Source organism: Equus quagga, chromosome 17 (genome assembly GCF_021613505.1).
Source record: "Equus quagga isolate Etosha38 chromosome 17, UCLA_HA_Equagga_1.0, whole genome shotgun sequence".
Classification (NCBI taxonomy): Eukaryota; Metazoa; Chordata; class Mammalia; order Perissodactyla; family Equidae; genus Equus; species Equus quagga.
Window position 1 is genome coordinate 54,243,659 of NC_060283.1, and position 15,588 is coordinate 54,259,246.

A 15,588-nucleotide genomic window follows, 5' to 3' on the forward strand; every position below is an offset into this window, starting at 1 on the left:
GTGATTAATTGTGGTATTTGTGGTGTTTTTCTGGATAATCTATAGCTTCTCTGGTTTTGGAGTGACATCTTGACAAAATGCTTTCTTTCCATAAATCTCTCTAGTTTTAACCCTGTTCTGAATTACTAAGATTCATTCCTCCCTTGTTAATGATAATGATGATGACAGTAATAAAAGTGACAGCTCTCATTTATTGAGTGCTTCTCTGGCAGTTCAGATATAAAGTCTCACTACACTCTCACATTGACCCTGAGAATGGGTATTATTATCTTCCTTTTGTGGATGAGGAAAACTGAGGCTAAGTAGGAAAAAAGAAAACCAATAACTTTCCCAAGGACCTTCTACTCTTTCCATGTGGTACCTTGGACTTAGCATGTCTAACAGCCTCACACCTTCTTACCTCACATCACCACTCATGCTCTCTCCTGGGCAGCTGGCTTTTGAATTTTATGTAACTGAGGTAAATTAAAGGCAAATACAGGTTTGTTTTCTTCAAGGTCAGCAGTAGGCAGTCTTGTTTAGTGAGGCCTACTGATGAATGACAATCCATTGTTTGACCCCTATGGTATGCAGACTGTCAACTAACAGTACAAAAGATAGCTAGCTGTTCTTTTTGCAGCCTAATGTTTTTTTGAATTGATGGCTTCTGTCCTCATTAGTGGCTCTTAGCAAATCAAAAAGGTGTTTTAAAAATCACTCCGAGAATCCAAAGAGCAAACACAAGCACATTTTGATGTATTCATAATGAGGCCAGCTACTTCAGTTAATAAACAGGCCACAGCACTGTGAACAGAAGTGCCGCCCAAACGGTCCAGACAGATGAGTCTAGTGATGTGGAAGGCTCCTGGGGATTGACGTTGCTGCTCTGCCATGACTCCTATGACACCATTGAGAGGTAGGAGCAGGGAAAAGATTGTCTGCACTGGGACCAGGCTGGGCTGCTTTTAGCTTCCTTTTAAAGTCTAGATTAAAGCAGCTTTAGGTTATTATCTTCTTTTCAAAATTTAGCCTGGGATTTGATTTATCTGTCTCTCAAAGTACCTTCATTTACCATCATCTCATGATGATCTGGTCATCAATTGTTGTGTAACAAACGGTGCCAAACTTAGTGGCATCTTTAAGAAAAACTTTTATTATATCTCACAATTGTGTGTGTCAAGGGTTTGGGCAGCGCTCACCTGAGTGACCCTTTCACACCGTGTGGCTTCAGTCAGGGTGACACAGTTAACCTCTGGGCTCTTGAAATCACTCAATTGAAGTGAAGAATGAACATAACTGAAGTTAGAAGAAGTGAATTGGAAGATCAGCTTGAGGGACTCTCTGTGAAAGCATCAGCAAAGGGTACAAAAATGGGAAGAATGGAAGAAAAAGTAAGAGAGATGAAGGCTAGAGGTAGAAATGTCAATGATTCATTAGTATTAATCCCAGAAAGAGAAAAAAGAGTTAATGGAAGGAGAAAATATCTAAATAAATAATGATGGAAACAAGTTCCACATACAAAAGTCAATCACACATTCTTCTGCAAAGGACAATAAAAACTAAGTAGAAAATATGATATCTTTCGTGATAGCAGCAGAATCTATAAAATGTTCAGAAATAAAAATAACAGAGTGAACAAGATCTTTAAGTAGAAAAAATTTTTAAAGTTGTTAAAGTTAGTTAAGTAGACAAATTCAGTCAACAGGTATAGTATATTCACGGATGAGATCATGGAACATAGTAAAGACCTAATTTCTCCTCTAAATTAATCTTAAATTCAATGCAATTCAAGTTAGAATTCCTGGAGCATTCTTTCATGAATTTGAGAAACTGGGTTTCTAAAATTTATATGGAAAAATAAAAGTCCATGAGTAAACATAACTTTTTTTAAAGAAAAAGATTGGAGGATATGTCTTATCAACCCTTGGTATCTATTACAAAGAAAGAAAAACAAGATGGTACTCGTGCAGGAAAAGAGAATTGATTAATGGAACAGTACAAAGATCCCACAAATAGATCCACATATATATGGGAATTTGGTATTTGACATTCATGGCACTACAAATCAATGGGTATTGGATGGATTATTAATACACGATGTTGGAAAAACTGTCCCTCTATGGAGTGAAAAAATGAAATTAGACTACTACTTTACACCAATGGACCTTAGATGAGTTAAAGACTTCAACTGGTAAAGATAAAACTAGAAAGCTAAGTAAAATAAAACATGAGAATATCTTTATGACCTTCAATTGTGGGAGGATTTTTTAAAAAATCAGATTCTCCAAAGCATAAACCATCAGGTAAAACTTCATGTGTTTGATTTTTACTACGAATTAACTTTTTCTGTTTAGCAAAGTTTACTGTAACCACATTAAAATATGATGATTCAGAGAAGATATTTACCATTTCTAAAATGTAAGAAAGGATTAATACCTAGAACTTAGAAGAAATGTCTGCAAATTAACAAGGAAAAGGAAGAAAACCCAATAGAAAATTAGGCAAGGACAACAACTAGGTAATTCAGGAAGGGGAAACCAGATGGCTAAAAAATATATGAAGAGACGTTCATTTATTTTAGCAATTAGAGAGTTGAAAATTAAGTTTATGAATACCTTAATTTTTGCCAAACATCAAAAGTGAGAAAGTCATGGTGAGAATGTGGAGGCCATGGTAGACAGAATCCTCATATTCAATCACTTAGGGAATACCCTGGTAGTGCTTAGTGATAATAAACATGGGTGTACCCTTGGATCCCAGAAGCCATTCCAGTGTATGTATCTCAGAGAAACTGGCACACACTCATAAAGAGATGTGTTTGAGGAAGCTCACAGCAGCATTTTTATTGGGCAACATTTGGTCCTTGATAGATAATGGTCTCTAGGGCAATAAGACTTAACCTGTCAGATGACCACATGGTGCAATACTACACTGCTATCAGAATTAACCAAGTAGATTAACAGATAACAATGTGGTTAGAACTCAAGAACACTGTAAATAAAAAACAGTCAATAAATAATGAGATTTAAATCTAGTATCATTTATGAAATTTTATACAACACAAATATTTTAAGGATGCATATTTATCTAAATACACATAAAAATGGGATATTTGAGGGCATATTTTAAACACAGTAAAGTAGGTGGCGAGAGACGGGGAAAGGGAATGGAATGGGGACAGAGAGACAAAGCAGATCGATAATAGAATAAAACACAATAAAGTGAACAAATGCAATGATAGAGTGCCAGGAGCAGAACATCAACTTAATTCCCTGTACCTAAGATAAAGGAAATAAAGGCAGACTGCAAAAAAGAAAAAAGAAAGAAAAAGACAGGAGGAGCAGAAGGGCAAGTTAAGCTGCAGGAAAGGACCTTCTGGAGTGGGGGGTCTGAGTCAAAATCCAGGCATTGCAGTGACCTGCAGAGCAAATCATCAGTTTATAATTCCCTGAACTTCTATAGTCCTTTCATTCATTCACTCATTCACTCAATTCATAGGGAATGTCCGTTTAGAGTTGGTATTGATGATGATAATGGGGATGACAACAACTATACTTCATACAAATAGTATTAGAAATATTAACAAAACAGGAAATAAATCCAATACCTTTCTTACAAAAGCCTCCAAAAATATTGTACAATTCTGTTGACTGCCTTCCAACTTCTATTAAAAGCGAACTGGTTTTGAATGTTTTTTACATTCATTACAGTCATAGGCAGAAGAGTCTATTTTCTAAATGATGCTTAATCTAAATGTTGATTTAATCACAGACACTAAGGATTGAGTAGTTGCGTTTTCTCTGGCTTGCAGATCTTCAGTTTCCACTGCCTGTAACACGCCATCAAACCAGAAACCAAAAAGCGACTCGAGCATGAAGTCGCACAAGCCTATGTTCTCCTAATGAGTCTGCTGTTACCTTGCATCTGGCAACTTGGGCGTTGACTGACTGCGTGCTCAGAACCTCTTCCCACGAAAGCCCATTGGTAGCTGTTTTGGGAAATGCGAGACAGGTTTCTTTCCAAATAGGAAAACAGACCCAGAGAATCAGTCGGTAATATTTGAGATTTTCAAAAACTTAAAAACTGTGTGCCGTAATTCTGATGATTTTTATGGCAATTGTTTGGTTTCAAATTCTAGAGTCTATGGAAATCACACCGAGAAAGAGGATTGTAAGAATTCTAGTTATATTTACTTATTTAGTGGGATTATAACGAAGGGACTTCGTATTGCTTCTGAAGCGTATTCCTTTTGGGGGTAATCACATATAAAGAGGGAGGTTTGGGGACCAGATACGCAGAGAGCAGACACCCGGAAACGATGTACATCTTGCCTTCAGAGCGCTGTAAATATCTTCCTCTCCTGCGCTCTCGCCTCTGCCTGGGTGGGGTTCTGAGAAAGCATGGACGCCTACGGTTTTCTCACTGTGCCTGATAATGGAGAACTGGATTCCACAGGAAGACAAGTAATAGAATTATTCTGCCTAAAAAAAGTCCCTTATTTTATTTTTGGGTATCTGTCTTTTGAGTACAAAGTGACACTAAAAACACATCTTAAATTTTTCCCAAAAAAACTACATATCTGAAATGATGATCAAGTTATTAAAATAAAAAAACCTTAGTAGCAGATTTATTTCCCCAAAATTAAAATACATATATATGTATATTATACACACCTATATATGTATACAGACAGAGATGCATGTATGTGTGTATTTATACACATAAATGTATTTGTGCATATAAAATACTGTAAACAGTTAAATTATTCAAGCTGTTACAAACTGGCCTAAGCCCATTTGTTCTGTGAAAAGTTCTGTTTTGGAAGCTGTCTGTGGCGTCCAGTGCTCAGAGGGAGGTGAGGGGCTATTGGTTCAGTTTGCTTGGACCAGACTCCGTTAGTACCTGTTATTCTGTGTCCCTGTGTCCCATTGAGATTAATATTTTAGTACTCTTAAAAGTGTCCTGGTTTGGATGATAAATTGTATCATTTATTATATACACTTTGGTCTCCTCCCTCACAACCTCTTACTGGATAGTATATTATATTGGAAACAAATCTTAAACCCAATTGTGTCACATATAAAAACTTTTATTAGCAAGCAGGCACAAAAACAGTCATAACACCTGTTCTGAAAACTTGATGGAGGGCCATTAGACCCTTTGGCAGTGCTGAAAGGTTTTGTGTGGATTGAAGCTTAAATAATTCTGAGCGCTCTCTTTAAGGAAGAAACAACACAAAATTCCAAACATGAAACTAGAGATAAAAATGAGTATTTATTTAGAAGGAGAAAAGAAAAGACAATATATCATACCTTTTTATAGAGCTGACAGACATCACAAATAACACAAAATTCAGACAAATAGTATAATATCCTGCCTGAGTCTTTGGACATTTCTTCATATATTATATAAATTCATATGTATATGAATATATAAGTTATGAATTATTATTTCATTTTATCACCAGGTTTTAGCTTTTTAGATTTACCTCTTTGTTGAATTTTTTGTTGGCTATTGTAGAATTTATAATACATATTTTTTACTTATCAGAGTCTACCTTCCAATAATATTATACCACTTCACATATAAGAGCCTTAAACTCTGTCCTTCCATTTCTCCCTCCTGTCCTTTTGGCTATCATTGTCATGATATTTCTTCATATGTTATAAACCCCACAATATATTGTTATAATTATTTTTAATAACTTAAAAAATTAGAAAATGCAAGTTGTATATTGTCCAAGATTAGGCTTGTCCAGCTCTTTTCTTTCCTCTGTAGATTTGAGTTTCCATGGATATCCTTTTGTTTCAATTTGAGAAACTTCCTTCAACATTTCCTGTGAACAGGTCTGCTACTGACAAGTCTCTCTCTTTTTTTGTTGTCTGATAAAAGACTATTTTGTCTTCATTTTTAAAGTATAATTTCACTGGATATAGAATTTGAGGTTGAGAGTTTTTTCCAGATCACTTTGAAGACGTCATTCTATTGTCTTTTGGCTTGAATTATCTCTGATGAGAAATCAGTGTAATTCCTCTTTGGTTTTCCTTAAACTAATGTACCTTTTTTCTCTGATTGCTGTTAAGACTCTTTTTATCCATGGTTTTTAGCAATTTAATTGTGATGTGCCTGTTTGGGGTTCCTCATGCCTATTGGATCTCTGTAGGTCTATAGTTTTCAACAAATTTGAAAAATGTTGCCCATTATTTCTTCAATTTCTCTTCCTTCACCCCCTGCTCATTCTTGAATTTTAATGTTTTAATTTCATGTGTAGTAGAACTCTTGATATTTTCCCACCAGCAACTGTTTGCTAATTTTTCAGCTTTTTTTATTCTTTCTGTGATTCAATTTGGATGGTTTCTTTTGCCATATCTTCAAGTCCGTGTAGTGTCTCATCTGATATTAAGCATATACAGTGAATTTATCATTTTAGATACTGTACTTTTCATTTCTAGAAGCACCTATTAGTTCTTTGTTATAGGTTTCATTTCTTTCTTATTTTGTTTATGTTTTTCTTTATATCCTAGAACTTATTTATAATAGCTGTTTTAAAGTTTTTGTGTGCTAATTCCATTATTTCTGACATGCTGTAACTTTTTCTTCTGGTTACTTTTTTTTCTCAGTTATGGATTACATTTTTCTGCTTCTTTGCATGTCTAGTAATTTTTGATTAGACGCCAGACATTATAACATGACATTGAGAATTGAGATTTTCCTGTCCTTTTCAGAAAGAATGTTGAATTTTGTTTTTCAGGCAGTTGAGATAGTGTGCCACTTTTGAGGCTTGTTCTTAAGATATTTTAGGGCAAGTCTTGAGTATCCCTTACTGCAGGTCTAGATCAGACGCTTACTAAGGCGTGACCCTTCTGGGGTCTCTCTCGAATGCGCCAGTGCTTCTACTAAGTCTCCAGGTTGGTTCGCTGGAACTTACCCTCTGTGATCACTGAGAATTATTCAGCTTCCAGTTGCCCTGTAGTTTTTCAGACTGAAGAGGTTGCCCATGCAGATCTCTCAAGCTCTTCCTCTGTTAGCACCTTTCTTTCCAGTATTCTGCCCTGCAAATCTCGGCTGCCTCTACAAACTTTGATCTTTGTCTCTTTCAGTCAACAAGAGCACTGTGGCTTGTTTGGGGTCCCCATTTCTGTGCTACTGTCTGGAAAGTGACTCTGGGCAGAAAGCAAGAGCAACAAGTAGGATTCACCTTATTTGTTTACCTTCTCTTGGGGTTTTCTGTCCTGGGCTCCCTGTTTTTCAGTGTCTGCAAACACTTATTGTGCATTATGTTTAATTTTCTAATTGTGTTGTGGGGACATTCAGATACTATTTAATCCATCTTGGCTGGAGACACACATCAAACTCACTGATCTTATCAACAAAAAATCTTTAAAAATATATTAGATCGCTACAAGAATGCAAATCTTTATATTGTTCGCTGATATAGTCCAACTGCTAAAAAGGCCTGTTATCATGTAGTTTCTCAATAAATATATATATATATTTTAGGTTTTTTTTTTTTTGAAGATTAACCCTGAGCTAATGGCTGCCAATCCTCCTCTTTTTTGCTGAGGAAGACTGGCCCTGAGCTAACATCCATGCCCATCTTCCTCTACTTTATATGTGGGATGCCTACCACAGTATGGCATGCCAGGTGGTGCCATGTCCGCACTCGGGATCCGAACCGGCAAACCTTGGGCTGCCAAAGTGGAATGTGCGCACTTAACCGCTGCACCACTGGGCTGGCCCCTCAATGAATATTTTCAAATACATGAATAAATCAATAAAATCTATTTTGTAAACTAACATGACCTTTGGTTTTGATTGGAAAGCAAGACTGATGCTGAGATTATTTAGTCTCTTTGTAGAATGTAGGCTTTTGACTATCGCTTTTAAATGCTTACTATTATTAATAATTATTTAAGTGTGTTTGCCTGATTAAGGCACTTCAAATATTAACTGCCCCCCCCAAGGGTACAGGAATAAGTGAAAAATATTGAATGTGTGTATATATACCACACTATCTATGTTGAAGTCTCTTAAAGATAAGTACGGACAACATAATACAGAACAAAAAGGTAAAAATTCTCCTTCCTGCCCTTCATTTTTATTCTCTCAATCCTCTTCTCCATAATTATTATTATTTTTTATTATCGGCCTGTGCATATACCAGTTATATATACATGTCTAATCCCCGTTTTGTCCCACAAATGATTATGTATTGCATATATTAAACTGTACTTTTCTATTTTCATGTAACTATACCTGTTAAGGAGAATTCCATAAATTTTGTTTTAACAGCTGCCTAGTATTTCATTGAATAGATACATCATAATTTACTGAAAATATTTTCTGTTGATGGTTATTTAGTTTTCCCCAGTTATTTGCAGTTACAAACAGTGCTATAATCAAAAGCTTTGCATATATATGATTGTGCTTTCATGTGCCACCAATGCCATCATACAATTGCACAAAGTAGCAATAAAAATGTACTGGAAACCAGGTAATGAACAAGTAAACCTTCAATACAATAGTCCCTTATTGCTGCATAATAATTGCATCTTCCAAAATCATTACAATAAGGAACTTCAGGCACACAAATTACCCCAAACATTGACACTGCTCTGTAATATACTCCTGCCTCTTTGCAACAGGCTCTGTGTAATAATATGGGGTATTACCATAGAGAAAGTCCTTTTCACTAAGAAAGCAAATTACATCCTTGCACTTCTTTGGTCTCTGGATTAGAAAGAAGAAAACTCGAAACTTTAAGCCTTTTGTGTGTGTGTGCAAAAAAAAGAAGGACCTCTTGTAAATGAAGAGGCAGAATCTTATTTGCATTTTCCTCATTTTTTGTCTACTGTGTAATTCATTAAATTAGCTGTTAGCATTCACAAGGGAATTGCATTTCTCTTGCTTTGTTTTCTCATTAAGTTGTCTTGGGATGCTACTTCTGACAAAGGAAACTCTTCTTTGCAATTCTAAAACACAGGATCTCCTTGCGTTGACAGAATTACGGCAACACATTCTCCCTGAGAAGATGAGGCACAAATACTTTTAACATGCTAAAAAATCCAACTCTCCCAAAGAATAATTGGGGGTCATGAAGTCCTTCAAATACTTTTCTTATTCCCCAATTAACATCTTTGTGTGTTGAAGAAATTCTCAGTGGAAGCCTAAAGACATTATTAAAACAAAGCAGAAGCTTGGATTTTGTAATGTAAAGATTCTAGATAGACTCATGAGAGCCAGGACGTGGAAAAATTCTTAACCACTCACAATGAAAGGTCATTTTGTATGACATTGGAAATGTAATTTTCATAAGGATTTGATCCTTAATTGGTTTTTCCTTATCAACACCTGGAGGGTTCCCCAGACCTTGCGTACCTCATAGGGTTTCTTTTATACTAACTACTCAAAAAGTTCAGAGCAGGTGATCTTAAGATCTTGTTAAGAAGGAGAAGAGCCAGAGGACCAGTTCTCTGGGAGAGTCTGCTGGATTTTGCGTTCAGTCCACAGTGCACATCTTAGCAATGGGAAGGGATACAGGATGGCTGCAAGATGAGGGAGGAGAGATTGAGACCTAGATTTTCTGGAGAGACAGTAGAGCCACTGTACTGTACTGTAACTGTGGGAAAAATATGGTGACAATCCAGGAACTGCCTCTGTTGACACTCCTCTTGTACCTTCACTGCCCTAGGGTATGTGGTAGACTGTGATTTGACCAGCACTGTGATGTCCAAATAATTGGGACTTGCTGAACACAACCTCTCCCCTGATATCCAGCTCCACAGTAATGACAACTATAAAGAGAACACTGACAGCAAGTCTTTGTTATTATTTAACATTTATAGAATGTCAGGAGTGTGCTTGGTGCTGTGAAAAATGAGGAATCCAATGCTGAGATAGCTTGATGTGTTTATGTGTCAAGTAAACAGCAGCAACTGGACCATTTAGGTTATCCTCATGAAAGGGACGTGAGAAATATGCTGAATTCAGTAGTTTGTTTTTCTTTCCCTCCTCGCTTTTTCAGCATTCTTCTTGGATGTTTCATGTACTGTAGCTCAGTGGTTCTCAAACCGCTATTTTATTGGTCACACAGATCAACCCTGGTACAAGTGGTAGAAGATTATACAAGGATGTCAATACAAGGAGGCGGGATCATTGGGGACCATCTTAGAGTCTGACTACTGCATATTTGCTGGACCAGGCACAGCAAGGGTGAGGTTTATCACCTACTCCCATTAAGCATCCTACCCAGTTGTCTAACTGTACCAGTGCTGATCAATGAAAGGGGGCAAATAAAAGTCAGTACTCTCACAATGGGGCATTTCTTGAAGATGACTCTCTAGGGTCCGCAAAATCCGTACGCTCTGATGGGCATGCACAAGGGCCCAGTTTGAACAGCAAACTTTTCCCCAATGGTAGAGGGACAATGTTTAATGTTCATTATCTCTATTCTGCTTTGGCGTGTTTAAAATATAAATAAACACCTTAGGACTTGTATCACACCCTCACCCACATCTTGGCTTCTGAATCTTCCTTATAATTCTACTATATTATTTTCAACTCTAATCCACCATCTGAAGTAATAACTGATCACGCCTTGCCAGGAATTATGCTTGAAAAGGAAACATTGATTATCCAAGAGATCATGATGACATCCGGAAGCTGGAGTGTAGTCCCTCTAATGAGCATGAAATTTTTGAATAAGAGAAGATTGTTTTCCTTTGACTCAGAGCATAGGGACTATTTTGTTGTTTTTGTTCTATCATTTACTTTTTTAACTTTAAAAAAAAGTTTTATTGAGGCGTAGTAGGCAAATGATGAACATGTTTAAATGTACAAATTGATTCGTTTGTTTTTTTTTTTTAAGAGAAAGTTTGTTTTATTTTTTTTTGCTCGGAAAGATTCGCCCTGAGCTAACATCTGTTGCCGATCTCCCTTTTTTTCCACTCTCCGAAGCCCCAGTACATAGTTGTATATTCTAGTTGTAAATCCTTCTAATTCTTCTATATGACCTGCTGCCACAGCACAGCTTCTGACAGACGAGTAGTGCAGTTCTACGCCCGGGAACCAAAGCTAGGCTGCCAAAGTGGAACACACCAAACTTTAACCACTAGGCCATCAGGGCTGGTTCAAAACGGATGAGTTTTGACATATGTTTACACCCATGAAATGATCCTGAAAATCAAGATGGTGAATGTATTTGTCACTGTTGAAAGTTTTCTGGTGGAAAAAGTGTGGGATACCCTGCATCCCTAAGCAACCACTGACTTCCTTTCTGTCACTATAGATTAGTTTGTATTTTCCACAGCAGAGTTTCTCAACCTCAGCGCTATTGACATTTTGGACCAGCCAATTCTTTGTTGTAGAAGACTATCATGTGCATTGCAGGAGGTTTATATGAAACCAAGTCTCGACTCACCAGATGCATGTGGCGCCCCAGCCCCAGCTGCAACAACCAGAAATGTCACCAGACATAGCCAAATGTCCCCTTGGGGGCAAAATTGGCCCTGGTTGAGAACCACTGTTCTCAGAGTTTTATATAAATGGAATTATACGGTGTCTACTCTTTCTTGTCTGGCTTCATCCCCTCTGCATAATTATTTTGAGATTCATTCCATAGGGATCCTTTTCCTCAGGCTACCTCATCAGAAAAATCTCTGAGAGTGAATGTTTTGTTGTCAAAATAGGTAGTGTATAGAGAACTGAACAATATAGGAGTCCAAAGTCTTGGGTTCTGATTCTAGCATTTCCACTTACTAGTGATTTTATATTAATGATATGAAAATATTCATCTTGCTCACTTTGCAAGATTACCGTGAGGATAAAGTCTGAGCTATATAACACTAAAGTATTAGTGTTTGCATTCATTTCGCAGAGTCAATGCAAATATAAGTATTTGTTTATCAAATAATCTAAAACGTGTCATCTAATTTAAATTTTTTTGTAGGGTGCTTGCATTTATAATGTGTTCTATGTATTGTGACACAAAAATTAGTTTGTTTCCAAAGAGCCTACAAGAATGTGTGGTTAAATGAAACAATGCAAATATAGAAATATGAATGATGCACAGAGGTGGCAGAGAGAGGAAAGAGTGATGGATTCCTTCAGGGAAGCATCTGAACAAAGATTTCCTGGAGTTGGTAAAATCTGGGCTGAATTTTGAAGGATGAATGGGATCTTACTGGTGGACACTGGAGAAGGGAATTCCATAAAACAGGTAAACATGCATGCAAGGAGGCATAAAATGGAATGGTGTATTTGGGGAACTGTAAGTAGCTTAGCATTGCTGAAGTACGAAGCGAGATGGCATTTAAGTGGTAGGACGTGAACAATAAGCACGAGTCAACCAAGAAGGAAATATTTATCTCACAAATGAGTTTGGACTTTATTTTACAAATGACAAGAAGCTAGTTAAGTGTTTTAAGCAAGAAATACAAACCGGTTAGAGTTTTGGAAAGATCACTTTGGTGCCAGTGCAGAGAATTGATTTAAATGCCTGTTCTCGCTACTGAAGTCTAGGGATTTTTATTTCATCAATATTTTATTGTTTCATTGTCATAAATTAACATTGATTTGTGCAATTATGTTTCATTGCTAAATGGGAAAAAATGACTTCTTAAAAGAGAGAAGTAATTCCCTAACCTAATTTCAATTTAAAGAGCCAGATAAATATATAGAAACTTTTTTCTTTTTTAATGGGGCTTCAGTTCAGTAATGACAGTTGGAAATACTCTCTGCCAACATTGAAACATTAAAGGTCCCATGTGGCTTCAGGGTGAGTGGGAGCGCGAGACACCATGAGCAAAACAGCTCCGACCGTAGTGAGCAATGGGAAGCCGCCTCCTCTGGGGAGACTCTCAGCCTAGTCTGTACCGAAGAAAGAAACCAGATTCACAAAGAACAACACTCTGTGTCATAGTTTCAAAAAGATAAAATTCTCAACTAACAGAGATCCTTAATATTTTATCCTCTTGGGCAAACAGTGAGACTCCTTTATAAATCTGCGATGTCCTCTTGTCCTGAACCATCACTGTGACCCTGGATGGATCTTGAATGTCTTCTTGTACAGTCCTGTGACCTCTTCCGTGTTATGTCATTGGTGCCCTTTTCTGATGGCCTTTGAGTAGTTTGCTAACTTGTAAGTACACATTCCACCCTTTCCTTTTCTGGTGAATGTCATGCGATCTCATTTTGCTTCACTGAATGTCATGTCGCATTCTCTCCCCTGCTGACACAAAGCAAATCTTGGAGAGTCTTAGACTGAGCTCACGTACCAACCAAAGCCTGTCATGTGGACGTGTTAGGGAACTGGATACAGTGGCCCCTTCTTTCTCTGCCCCTTACTTCCGGCAGAGCAGTTCTTGTAAATAGCAAAGTCCTGTTTTTATATTCTGTGCCTGAACTGATTTCCCTACAACTGTACTGATTTAGCATATCATGTGTGGGGCTCTTCATTCTCCTGGAATAAAAAACTGGATATTAGAAAACTTAAGCAAGACCAGAGGAGGAAAATTAGGATGAGAGAAAAAATCTGGGGATGAGGAAATGAAATTCAGCCAGGTCTGAATCCTAGGCTCGCTGAGGGATGTTCCTGGAAACTTGACTTTTCCAAAGTCAGTCTTACAGTAAACACTTTGGGTCTTGTTGCAGTATTTCTTTGCACCTGTTGAGTACGTAAACACAGAGTCTAGAAGTGGCAGGTGGGAGAGAAGGCCATGAGGATATAAAAATTACCTCACGAAAACGCACAGGTGAGCTTATGCCTGGCAGAACCCTCACTCTGGGAAGAGGGGTAGGTGGTATTTGCATCTATTACTCCTATGGGGAACTTTGGAGACCTGGAAAACTCTTTTTAATAATTATGTGTCTGTGAATTTCCGAGTATGTGCTGTTAAAGGACTTCTCAATCCTCCAAACACAATTGTGGCTACTTTCCATTAGTCATGTCACCACTTTGTTGAAACGCACATGCACAGTCATATGAAATCAATAGAAAGAAATGCTACTCTAGGAAAACAGAAAAGATATGGGAGTGCGAAGAAGGAAACATGATAAATGTCTTCAAATATTTGATTGCCCATCATGAGCTAGAAGGAGTAGATTGTTCTATGTGTTTTCCAGTAGTAGAACTAGGACCAGAAAGCAGATTCTGGGTCAAGATAAGGAAGACTTCTGTGTAATAGAGAATTTAAGCTGGTCACAAGCAGCTTTTTACCATTGGATGCTCAAATAGAGGCCTAATAATGTTATGTTAGGTCACAAGAGAGGCTTTCAAAATTGAGTCAAACTAGATGTCTTATATGTCTCTTGGAAATGTGGTATTCTAGAATTCAAACAATGTGATAATCTCAATGTCAAGACTGTGAACTATGATCTCCATATAGTTTTGTTTTTATCATTGGACATAATCAAGTCACTACTAATCTTTGTTTGCATGAGATCCTCGAGTCTCCTCTGTGACTGTTGTCATTTTTTGTGTCCAGCAGGTATTTTAATTTCGTCTTTCATTGGCTTATTTGTTCATTCAATGGTTTATCCAACAAATATTGTTGACTTCCTCATATGTACTAAATACTGTGCTAGGGACCCAAAGATGAAAAAGACACTGTACCTGTCTTGTCTTCATGAGGATGTGAGCCTATGCTCAACTGCTACCAAATTTGGAGCTTTACCTTTAAATGTATGTGATGCTTTGGGGATTTTTTATTGGTTGTTTAGTGTTCTTCATTCAACCTGATGGTTCTAAGCAAGAATGAACTGAAACAAATGTCCCAAGAGTTAAGTGAGAAGGCATTTGAAAGACATCATTCAGTGCCATATTTAAATACTTTCTTCTTGACCATGAGTGAGTGGTTGAACTTGTCTATGGTCAGTGCTTAAGGGCATGAGTCCAGGTTCAAGCAGCAAGGTTCAAATCCTGCTTCCTCTGCCTATTAACTATGACACTCAGTACCTAAATTTCCTGCATCTTGATCTTTTCCTCTGGAAAAGGAAATTATTATAGAACATAATTATGAGAGTTCTTATGCATAATAGAAATAATATTTGTGACTTGTTTACCACTGGCTTCACATATAGTAATTACTGAACAAAAATAAGCAGTTACTGTGGTACCTTAGATGAGGTATTCATCTGTGGTAATTTCTATTTTAGTACTTATTGCTTTAGATTTTAGTAACTGTAGTTATCTGTTTAGGTGTCTTTCTCTCTCACTCAACTGTGAGATTTCTAAAAGCCATGACCTTACCTTAGTCTTTACTATATCTTATCATTATGTTGCTTTCCAACGTTGTTCATGTCAAGGTAAATAATGAAAATCTTAATCTTAGGTGACCCACAGAGAAATGAAAAAGGCTGACCAACCCTTGGGCTCTAATGACTCCAAACTGCGCATCTTCTCTAAGAGCTAAGAGCATCAGTCTCTTGCAATACCTGGTACTGCAGCACATGGATCGGAAAGCTCTGGCCTTGTCAGGTACCAGTCACAGCGGTAAGCAGAGAATAGCTCAGTAACTGTTCTGTTGATTTTTTTTTTTATTGAAAAGACTTGCACTCTCCAGCCCCATTGTTGGGCTTAGAATTTAAACATCTTTTTCTGTTTTCTGCTTT